We start from the raw sequence: 12,316 nt of genomic DNA, 5'->3' as shown, positions 1-12,316 counted from the left end.
TTATGGTAGAAATGTTAACACATTCTTTAGCAACAGCTCTGGTGTAAATGCCAATTGCACACTCCTTCAAAACTTCAGACATCTCTGGCATTGTGTTGTGTGACAAAAATGCAAATTTTAGAGTGGCCTTTTATTGTCCCCATTACAAGGTCCACATGTGTAATGATTATGCTGTTTGATGATATATGATATAATTCTTGAGAGGCCACAACTGCCAGGTGGATGGATTATCTTGGCAAAGGAGAAATGCTCACTAACAGGGATGTAAACAAATTTCTGCACAAAATTTGTGAGAAATAAGCTTTTTGTGCATATGGAAAATATCTGGTATCTTTTATTTCAGCTTATGAAACCAACACTTTACATGTTGAGTTTATATTTTTGTTCAGTTTAACCATCCTTCTCACCCACTGAGCACCGATCCACACCGGATATCCATGAATGTTGAAAAGTAGTGGAAATTTGGTCAGTACAAATCTGAATCAATCATAGGGCGTCTGTTTCACAAGTTTGGACAGCACAGTACAGTGAAGTAGAGCACAGTATAGTACAGCAATTCCTGGAAGCTGAAAATGTCCCTGCATACTCACCAGACATGTTACCGATTGAGCATGTCTGCGGTGCTCTGGATCAACGTGTACGACCGCGTGTTCCAGTTCCCACTAATATCCAGCAACTTCGCACAGCCATTGAAGAGGAGTGGGCCAACATTCCACAATCAACAGCCTGATCAACTCTATGCGAAGGAGATGTGTCGCGCTGCATGAGAAAATGGTGGTCATCATTATTTTTAACCTTTTTTAAGCTAGAAGGCAGAATTTTTATGTTTGGAAAAATAACATTCCCATTGTAAGCTGCCTATTTCTCAGGTCCAGATGCTAGAATATGCATATAATTGACAGAGTAGGATAGAAAACACTAAAGTTTCCAAAACTGTCAAAATATTGTCTGTGGGTATCACAGAACTGATTTTGCAGGCAAAAACCTGAGAAAATCCAACCCGGAAGTGACTCTTATTTTGAAAAATCCTGTTCCATTGCCTGCCTTTCCTCCATTTAAAGGGATACCAACCAGATTCCTTTTCCTGTGGCTTCCTCAGGGTGTGAACAGTCTTTAGACATAGTTTCAAGCTTTTATTTTGAAAAATGAGTGAGATTTATCAAAACGCGTCAGTGGATACAAGGATGTCCCTCCATTAGTTGATGTGCGCGACACTGGTTGCTCAACACTTTCTTTCTCTCCAGTATTGAATATTTTACAGTCCGGTTGAAATATTATCGTTTATTGATGTTAAAAACAACCTGAGGATTGATTATTAAAAACTTTGACATGTTTCTACGAACTTTACGGATACTCTTTGGAATTTGTGTCAAGCCTTGATGACCTGTCTAAGGCTGTGGAATACTGAACATAACGCGCCAAACAAATTGAGTTTTTATTTTATATAAAAATAATCTTTATTGAACAAAAGGAACATTTATTGTGTAACTGGGAGTCTCGTGAGTGCAAACATCCGAAGATCAAAGGTAAGCGATTAATTTGATTGCTTTTCTGGCTTTCGTGACCAATCTACACTGCTGCTAGGTGTTCTTAATGTTTTGCCTAGTGATCGATAAACTCACACAAACGCTTGGATTGCTTTCGCTGTAAAGCATATTTTCAGAATCTGACACGACAGGTGGATTAACAACAATCTAAGCTGTGTTTTGCTATATTGCACTTGTGATTTCATGAATATACATTTTTTTTGCCATTTTTTATTTTTTATTTGGCGCTCTGCAATTTAGCGGTTGTTGATGAAAATGATCCCGCTAAAGGGATCCGTGCGTCAAGAAGTTAAGGTATATGTGACCAACAGATCATATCTGAATTCCCAGTCATGTGAAATCAATAGATTAGGGGCTAATGAATTGATTTTAATTGACTGATTTCCATATATGAACTGTAATTCGGCAAAATCTTTGAAATTGTTGCATGTTGCATTTATATTTTTGTTCAGTGCAATTTACTCTATGCTGCCATTGCAGTCACAAAATTGAAATATTTCATGCAATGCTCCAAGCCTAATCTTATTTTTTCTGCCTTAACCCTCACCTCATTGGTTTAAATCATTTTACACTAGTTTGTGGTTTGTTTACTCAATGACATTCTGTTTGTGTGGACCATATAACCCAACTAACCAATCAACTGTCTGTCCTACTAACCAATCAACTATTCTTCTCGTAAAGGAAATCACAGTCAAATTGGACTGTCATGATCGCACAAGTAGGCAATGATACTGTATAGCCTCAAGTACTGTCTAGTCATCTGAACACTCGCCTCAAGTACTGTCTAGTCATGGAGGGACGATTAATGAGTCTGGGGAGTGCGAATTTGGATTGAAATAAATTCCAGTGACTTGTTCAGGCGACTGGTAAGGATGTGTGATGGTGGCGACCGGGGTAATATCAGGTCAGGTCTGCCTGCAGGAAGGAGAGGAGGCTGGTATGAGAATGACACCCCACCTCAGGATTGATTTGCTAGGCCTCTCTCCATTCTCTCTCACACAGCACCTCCTGAAGGCAGATTAAATTATTCAATTTTAGATCAATTATTACATAACACTGCCACACCCCTCGTAAGGGCCAGCCAGCATTCTCTCCCTCTCCTCTCTCAAACAACATCTGACATCTTCTCATCTTCTTCTTCTCTTAAAACTCACAGAGCACACATTACCCAGGAATAGATTTTAATATTTTATTATGGACAATGTTTATTCAGAAGCAGCGACAACCTAATAAAATGCACCTTATTAAAGAGAAGGTGTGTTCTATAAAAGAGATAGACACCAGGGGAGCAGCACTGTCACATTCACAGGCTAACAGCAATCAACACAGCCAGACAGCTGAAAGCCACACTTATAGACCACCGACATAATTTTTTACAATGGAGTCATTTTTACATGGCAATTTCTTGACTTCTACAACTGGGTAAGACAGTTGTACTAAGTCTCCAAAAAAAAAGGTATTTATAAGTCAAATGCAGTAGTTTTAAATCACGGTGGAAATCTTTCAGACTGTGGCTTTAAAAGGAGAAAACACATCCCACGAGTTACGGTCTGCCATTTGTCTGCCATTCATTCGCCGCGGTGTGTTTTAGTAGGCGTCTGACTGCGGACATTTTCCCCCGTTTCGACGTGTAGAATCCCTTTGCACTCGGTTTGCAAATAACAGCCGCCACTCTGTTCAGAGGTGCTAAGTATTTCCGGGCCGGCAAACGCTACTGGTGCGTCCGTGCCTTAACGCAAGTCTTTATACACAAACAAAGGCTTGCCAGGAGGAGCTAGGAGGTAACGGTAGATTTCTGATTTTCCATGTACACCAGGCAGTGTCCCAGGCCCCCAGATCTCCCTCCTGTGTGAAGCTAGTCTGCTGTGTCATCATGTGAAGTTAACGGGTTTCGGCTGCCGCCCGCTTAAACCTGCAGGGGACCGGAGGGACTGCTTATACAGGCCCAGTTTGGGCCCAGGCCCAGTTCTGAAAGGGGCCTGCTTATACAGGCCCCTTTCAGACCTCCTAATGGAGGTCTGAAAGGTTTGGATTAGCCAAACGACTGCATTAGCCTGGTCCCAGATCTGTTGGCCTATGCGCTTCAGCTAACTTCTCTGACTATCGTTGCCATACTATTTGTGGATAAGGTTTGGATTGGATTCAGCAATAATTGCTTGAAGCTTCACCTTGCCCTCTGATGTTCTCTAAATGTTTGCCATATTACTTTGATAACACCAATCACATCCTTTCAAATCTATATACAAGAAGTGAAGAGGCGGAAGGAGCCAAGGGTTGGTTTGGAATTGGTTGATAGTCTAATCAGTGTAGCCTTTGGCCCTGGCCCCCAGGGTGCCAGCCTATTAGCTCAGAGGCTAATGAAACCGCAGCATATTGATGGGAAAGGTAGGATTGGTACTAGTTTCTGGAGGGGATACCACACAACCCATGATAGCTATATGAAATAGCCCACAGTGACAATACCTTTTTGACAATGGCACACACCAAGGCAAAGCTTAAAAATGTGTCGAGGCTGGCTAGAACCTGTATGGATAAAAATAAACTGTTTCGCTTAGCATCCATTGCATTGTCCCTGTCATATAAATCATAGAATAGCTGAAAATAGGCTAAATCCATTCTAGGCCACCAGCTTCCGACTGAGTATATTAATATACTTTAAAAAGGTAAAAAAGGTCCAAATGTGATTCGTTTTTTTTAATGTTGAACAAACACAGAATATTTTCTCTGTCACTTCATATCATTCGAAACCGATGGGCTTGATTTAGCTGCACATGAAAGCAAACCCTCTTTACCCATTTTGCATTACCATGTTATGTGGCCTAACGAATTGCCAGTCGAATACCCCCTGAAATACCACCCCAAAATCTAAATGTATGAGGTTAGTACAGTGGAGTTAGCCTATATTGTTTGTAGCCGGTAATGTGGTGCAGCAAAGAAAGATCTAGCGAAGCTGCAGCTGGCTCAAAACAAAGCACCATGCCTTGCCCTTAACTGCACACACAGAACTACGAATATGGTCTGCTGAGGAGGAATTGACGACTTCTCTTCTAGTCTTTTTAAGAAACCTCTGTGTGTTGAAAATGCCTAACCACTTGTATAATCTATTTGCACGCACTTCAAAAACAGTACGTACTTACCCCACTATGGGGGTTTTTCTACCCAAACCAAAGACAGATTTAATCCGTTGCTCAGTTATGTATAGAGCCATGTCATCGTAGAATGCTCTGCCACCAGAGGCTACCCGGGCAAATATCAAGTTTTGCTTAAAAAAAAAAAAAAACACACACATCCTGTATCACAGCGCCTTTTCTCTTTCAAAATAACTCATTTTAGAAAGAGTAGTATGTAAATAGTATTTTTTGTTCTCTTGGTGTCTTTCCAAAATATAACTCTTATTTATTTTGAATTTAATGTAATATTCTATGTTGTTCTTGTCTACAACTGTTCTGTACTTTATATGTTTTATGTGGACCCCGGGAAGAGTAGCAGCTGCATGTCCACGTAGCTCTCGGGGATCCTAATAAACTACACCTTCCTAGAGATCGAGGCACTGAAATTCACATAAGTGCTGCCTTTTTTTTGTTGTTGACGCGCTGCCACTTTTTGTATAGGCAAAAAAACAGCATGGGTTGCAGCCTTGCAGCAGAGCGAGCACTTCTGACACAGCCTGTGTAGTCGTTGGGCGTTCAGAGTTGTGTGTCGCTATGAGACCATTCGAGTCTCGGTGCAGTCAAACAGCAGGCTTTTAGCGCTATGATACCACAGCCACAACCCCCGGCGCTCCTGGGTAGGAGAGATCAGCTGAAGACAAGAGACTGCCTTTCATAGTTCACTGGTCTCTAAAGAGGCTCGGGAAACAGCTAGCTTGTGGCTGTTCACCCAGTCTACATTAGCAAGTATATTACCCTTTTACAATAGCCTCCATCCCTACCTGAATATTCTGCATACTGATCCACAGGGAATATCACCAGAGCTGAATGAGCGAGATGAGGAACGAATGGAAGAGATCTGGGGATAAAAACATTCCGAAACGGAGCCTCTAAAATACATACATTTTTTTCCAGAGAGAGAAAGATTGAAGTCCCGTTTGGCCCTTTGTAGCCTGTTGTTCTAACACCCGTCCGTACTCTCTCGTTTAAGCACTGTCAGCCATATAAAGCCCCAGAGCTTCCCCAACATGTTAATCTGATTGTGTTGTTACAGAATTAGCATGCTCTTGGTTTATAAGACCATACAGCCTAAGCCTGGCATGGCTATTGGACTACACAGTCCTAAAACAGCACTGTGTACTCTTCTCACCGCCACAGGGCAAAGACAAAAGTATTCATATAAAAAAGACAGAGGGGATGAGGATTCAGGACACTGACAAGGGGCAGGATTCTTCTAGTCCTGCTATTTCAAAAATCAAAATCAATGTTTATAACCAACGACTATGTCTACAAGCAACTGATTATGGCAGTAGGCCGAGTATGGCATTAGTCATGTGAACACCTTACTCTGCTCATCATAAAAATCGGCATAAGATCATAATCAAACTTGATTTCTGACCAATCTTTTGAATTATTAGGACATGTAAACACCTTAAAATGGGAGTTCCAGCAGTGCATTTGATTTGCGCATGTGCTAGCACCTGCAGTGTTGTTCGGAAAACCTGAAAGTATGCATCGTAGAGATACATCCGAACTCAGAATGAAATGGGCTACCCTGGTCACTGTGGTATTATTTTGATTGGCGATTTTCTGACATTTTTCCCCTCAGGTGGCCTGATTTCTGATGATTATTAGGGAAATCGTACTTGAAAAGCATGTCACCTTCTGAAATGAAAAAACCCACAAGAATAAACAAATGATTTAGATTTTACGTTGACACCAGACAGCTGGTTCTCTATTCCCGTCCCCAATTAAAGCATTGTAAACCTTAACACTGAAGAATGTAAAATACATAATAATATAACAGTAATAGGCCTATACGTTGTTCAAATGTTTCATCTTAAAATGGCAAAATAATGTGTGCCATTTGAAATGACTTTATTATACTACATTTTCATTTGACAAAGATGATATGTGAATATAATAATTTGTTCTTAACTGACTTGCCTAGTTAAATAAAAAGGTAAAAAATTTAATAATAACAGTAATAATAACAAACAAAAAATACACTACCATTCAAAAGTTTGGGGTCACTTAGAAATGTCCTTGTTTTTGAAAGAAAGCAACAACAAAAAAGGCCATTAAAATAACATCAAATTGATCAGAAATACAGTGTAGACATTGTTAATGTTGTAAATGACTGTTGTAGCTGGAAACGGCAGATTTTTTATGGAATATCTACATGGCGTACAGAGGCCCATTATCAGCAACCATCACTCCTGTGTTCCAATGGCACGTTGTGTTAGCTAATCCAAGTTTATCATTTTAAAAGGCTAATTGATCATTAGAAAAACCTTTTTGCAATTATGTTAGCAAAGCTGAAAACTGTTGTGCTGATTAAAGAAGCAATAAAACTGGCCTTCTTTAGACTAGTTGAGTATCTTTAACCAGCAGCATACCACCCTGCATACCACTGCTGGCTTGCTTCTAAAGCTAAGCAGGGTTGGTCCTGGTCAGGCCCTGGATGGGAGACCAGATGCTGCTGGAAGTGGTGTTGGAGGGCCAGTAGGAGGCACTCTTTCCTCTGGTCTAAACAAAGATCCCAATGCCCCAGGGCAGTGATTGGGGACACTGCTCTGTGTAGGGTGCTGTCTTTCGGATGGGACGTTAAACGGGTGTCCTGACTCTCTGAGGTCATTAAAGATCCCATGGCACTTATCGTAAGAGTAGGGGTGTTAACCCCGGTGTCCTGGCTAAATTCCCAATCTGGCCCTCAACCATCACGGTCACCTAATAATCCCCAGTTTACAATTGGCTCATTCATCCCCCTCCTCTCCCCTGTAACTATTCCCCAGGTCGTTGCTGCAAATGAGAATGTGTTCTCAGTCAACTTACCTGGTAAAATAACGGATAAATATAAAAATATATATATATAAAAAATCTGGAGCATCAGCATGTGGGTTCGATTACAGGCTCAAAATGGCCAGAAACAACTTTCTTCTGAAACTCATCAGTCTATTCTTGTTCTGAGAAATGAAGGCTATTCCATGTGTGAAATTGCCAACAAACTGAAGATCTCGTACAACGCGGTGTACTACTCCTTTCGCAGAACAGCGCAAACGGGACAAAATAAATGTATGCACGATGGCGCACTCGTGCAGCCGGTTTGGGTTCCGTGTTAGGCTGGCAGTTGGTTTTTGCAATAGGCCCCAAGTGTATTAGAGTGTAACAAACTCCAAAAACATATACATTGATTGCCTGCCTCCGTATGCTTCATCCGAGACCCTACAGAAGTTCACCCAGACCGGCTCTGCCACAGATGGAGCTAACTAACACAGAGCTGAGCGCTCTGCCTCAGAGATCATACATCTAAACTAAGCCTTCCCCACTGCTCACTTTAGTAATTCCCTGATGGTGATGCATGGTCTGCATGTTTATCACTGCAGAGGCAAAGACACACTCAATTATGCTCTTACTGTAGCAACCTTATAAGACTCCAGCAACAGCACACATGCTAACACAGGCACACAAACACTTTGTGTGTGTACATACACACTCTTTCAAACACATGCACATACTCTCTTACTTTGCCACCACCACAGCCTTATCCCTTCACAAAGACTAGTAATTGTAACTATGCAGTGACAATCCCGCCCATATAAAGCGGAGGTGAGAAGCCCCTGTTAAATGAGCCCAGCTCTGAGACAAATGCATCGTCTCACATCTTCGACTACAGATGCCTGCTACCAAAGCCCTTAATCGCAGGCTTGATTCACACTACAGTACCTGCTAGCTTTACCAATGTGATGTTGGCCATGGAAGTGTCCCGCTACGCATCGTACCTTAACACCCACCATATCGTATCTTAATAAACACTTGGACAGTGGCACATTTATTTGTTTATCTTTAAGTCATGGACAACTTTACTAACGATGGTGCTTTGTTAACAGTATTTCCTGCTTATGGCAACCATCCTCCTAATGACTGTAGGCTAATTATCTTGGGATCCTGGAGACCTGGAGCTACAGTATGAGTGTATACGTGTCCATAAACTGACATCGACCCACTCGATTGACTACCCATAACCTGTAGGCTAACAGTAGGTTACAGTGGGCAAGTGAAAGTAAATTAGACTATAGCCTATTGGCATTATGTTGTAGGCCTATAGGCCTATCCAACGGCTTGTGGGAGGAGTGAAGCAAGGATTTCGTGCAAACGTGTCTGTGGGTGGAGAGGCAAATCAAGGACCACTCCTGCAAAGCAGCATATAGGCACTGTTTGAATATATTCGTGTTTGAATGATCCCTTTCTTGAAATAATTATTGATCTAAATACATAGGCTATATTAGATCAATGATGACAGGGTATAGAAATAATCACTGATCTGACATGACTTGGTTGTTAGCCTAGTGTAAAATCTTCTTTGACCTATCGGTGATGTTTTCAAGGATGGGAGGAATGAAGGACGCATAGATTATCCCAAAACAGGGACATTGTCTCCGTTATAGGCTATGCATTTGTCTTAGCTATACTGCTAACATAGGATCCCACTTGTTCACCATATAGAGCAGGGTTCCCCAACTGGTGGCCAACTGGTGATTTTATTTGACCCCCTCACGCTCTCAATATCTCAGATTTAAAAAAAATAAGGTTTGAAATGATTATGTTTTGGTCAAATGGTCTGTTTGGGCTTCTGGGCTTCTTGCGGTCAATTTGCAGTTTACAAATTATGTTCCGGCCCCCTGACCATCCTCTGAAGAAAAATAAATAAAACATTTTACAATTAAAAAAATTCTGCCTTCCGGCTGAATCTAGTTGATGATCCCTGGTGTAGAGGCTAGTGTCTAGATCTGTAATAGGTTATAATAATGGACCGTAAAATGTCTGTCTCATATGGGGCTTTACCCAAACCCATACCCTGTGGCTATGCAAACATTAATTTGCCACTTTATTGTATAGTGTAGGCAAGGCTAATCTCCCCGCTCTGAAGTGGTAGCGTCCACTTGAAGCATAGACTTAAAAATCATCCTGTTTTCCCAGCCACACCAATACTTCAAACCAATAAATCTAAATTTAATAGGGTAGGACATTTGGACATTGCAAAATCTGAAAACAGTTTTCTATTATTCAATTTAAAGAGTGGATCACGAAGAGAGAGAGAGAAAAAAAATCACTTGAGAAATGAGAAACTAATATTATTCAATTTGAAGGAGTGTATTGGATCATTAGACTGATACGCGTTTTCACGGACCCTATAAGTTTAGCGCGAATATTTTTTACCTTCACCTTGTAGAGGCGCTTGCGCATAACATGGGAGCCGCACACCCATTTGGTTATTATGGTGCTTAGCAAGGGGTGATAAAGATGAACCTGACTCCTGCTTCTGACACACATTCAGGCAAAGCACGGGATACTCATAATGAGAGGTCCTCGCGTAAAGCGTAAACTTAGGCTGACACGGAGCACATAAAAAATGCATAAAGTAGTTTTTCGTGCGCTGACACGCAGTTTCTCCTTACCTCCCTAGTCGCAGCTGAGCTTCAGCACCGGCGTTCGTCCTTATGTGTGAATGCTGTCTTTATCCAGCAAAGACTGTTGTTGCTTTTTACAGCTAAATGTATTATGTTGCCCTTCTGTTGCTGAGTGTCAGGTGTCCGCTGTATCTGTCGAGGCTACCGTCTTTCCGTTGCCAATAGTAAGCGGAGTGGTCGGGAGTTCGCAGATGCCACCAAACGCTTCTTCTTCATCCGCTCTCTGCTCAGCGTCGGTTGGTTCTCAGACGCGAGCGCATGCCTGGTCATACAATCATACAGACAGACCGTGTGGCTACTTTACTCTCCCACACCGCTCCTCCCCTTTTACTTTCTACGGAGCCCTACAGCGCCTCTCACTTGTCTGTGGATGGAACTGCATGAACTTGGATACACCTTGGAAAGGCTCTCTCTGTGTCAGAAATACTGGATATAATGACGAGATGCTTGTGTCCCCGCGGTTAGAATGGGATTTGTTGTCCGCAGCGCAGAACGGCGGGCTGTCAATCTCCCGCCTAGTTCTCTTTTTGGATTTGTCGATGGGGCCTAAATCTCATTACTTTCTAAAAATATTCCATGAGGGGTGTTGACGTCAACCACCGCCTGTATTCAATGGAGAGAGATCCTATGCTGCCATTTGAGATTATGGGTTCGAGCCCAGGCTCTGTTGCAGCCGGCCGCAACCGGGAGACCCATGGGGCAGCGTACAATTGGCCGAGCGTCGGCCGGGTTAGGGGAGGGTTTGGCCGGCTGGGATGTCCTTGTCCCATCGCGCACAAGCGACTCCTGTGGCGAGCCGGGCACAGTGCACGCTGACATGGTCGGCAGGTGTACGGTGTTTCCTCCGACACATTGGTGCGGCTGGCTTCCTGGTTAAGTGAGCATTGTGTCAAGAAGCAGTGCGGCTTGGTTGGGTTGTATTTCGGAGGACGCACGGCTTTCGACCTTCGCCTCTCCCGAGTCTGTACGGGAGTTGCAGCGATGAGAAAAGACAGTAACTACCAATTGGATACCAGGAAAAAGAGGTAAAGATCCTATGCTAGCCCCATGTGTATGCATAGACGTCTCGAATTTCAACAAGGACAATTCCAATATAAAGTGTTTTTTCTCAAATTTGCCAGGATGTCTCATGCATCCATCACACTTATATCAGTACACCAGCCAGCCAGCCCACACATTCATAACAACATAATCATTAAGAAACATATAGTATAAGCCTCACATAAAAATAGCAATACATTTTTTATCTTTACTACATTTGACACTCACTGCCCCCTTCCCATACAAAAACGCCTCACTTGCTTAAAGCTGCAATATGTAGGCTAAGTTTTTGGGCGAAGGGGTTATAGATCTGTCGTTCTCATTGAAAGCAAGTCTAACACATGTTATATGTTCTATGTGCACTATTTCTATGCTCCCCCTTAAGTTTCATTTTTTGGTCTTTTACTTTCGGTTTTGTACACAAGTTTGAAACAGCTGACAATACCATATTTTGTTTTAGGCTATGTAACATTTATTTCACAGTGGTTCCCAAACTTTTTATAGTCCCGTACCCCTTCAAACATTCAACCTCCAGCTGCTTACCCCCTCTAGCACCAGGGTCAGCACACTCTCAAATGTTGTTTTTTGCCATCATTGTAAGCCTGCCACACACACACTATAAGACATTTATTAAACATAAGAATGAGTGTGAGTTTTTGTCACAAGTGGCTCGTGAGAAGTGACAAAGAGCTCTTATAGGACCAGGGCACAAATAAGAATATAATAATAGCCAATAATTTTGCTCTTTATTTAACCATCTTACATATAAAACCTTATTTGTTCATAGAAAATTGTGAATAACTCACGACAGGTTAATGAGAAGGGTGTGCTTGAAGGGATGCACATAACTCTGCAATGTTGGGTTGTATTGGAGAGAGTCTCAGTCTTAAATAATTTTCCACACACAGTCTGTGCCTGTATTTAGTTTTCATGCTAGTGAGGTCCGAGAATCCACACTCACATAGGTACGTGTTTGCAAAGGACATTAGTGTCTTAACAGTGTGAATTGCCAAGGCAGGATACTCTGAGCGCAGATCAATCCAGAAATCTGGCAGTGGCTTCTGATTAAATTCCATTTTCACAGAACCGCTTGTTGCAATTTCGATGA

The 12,316-nt window shown here is 42.0% G+C and overlaps 1 protein-coding gene across 2 annotated transcripts in view; it reads right to left on the bottom strand.

Annotated features, from left to right (window-relative positions):
• Positions 1 to 10,441, bottom strand: part of LOC139556636 (kelch-like protein 29) — a 325,217-nt gene extending 314,776 nt beyond the window's left edge. For both annotated transcript variants that reach the window (XM_071370836.1, XM_071370835.1), the window contains exon 1: positions 10,156 to 10,441. The gene's annotated coding sequence lies outside the window, so the exon portion shown is untranslated. The remainder of the gene's footprint in view (positions 1 to 10,155) is intronic.
• Positions 10,442 to 12,316: the final 1,875 nt, after the last annotated feature.

The sequence above is a fragment of the Salvelinus alpinus genome, chromosome 27 (genome assembly GCF_045679555.1).
Source record: "Salvelinus alpinus chromosome 27, SLU_Salpinus.1, whole genome shotgun sequence".
NCBI classification, from domain to species: Eukaryota; Metazoa; Chordata; class Actinopteri; order Salmoniformes; family Salmonidae; genus Salvelinus; species Salvelinus alpinus.
Note: the sequence above shows the minus strand (reverse complement) of the source record. Positions and strands in the feature narration are given on the sequence as shown.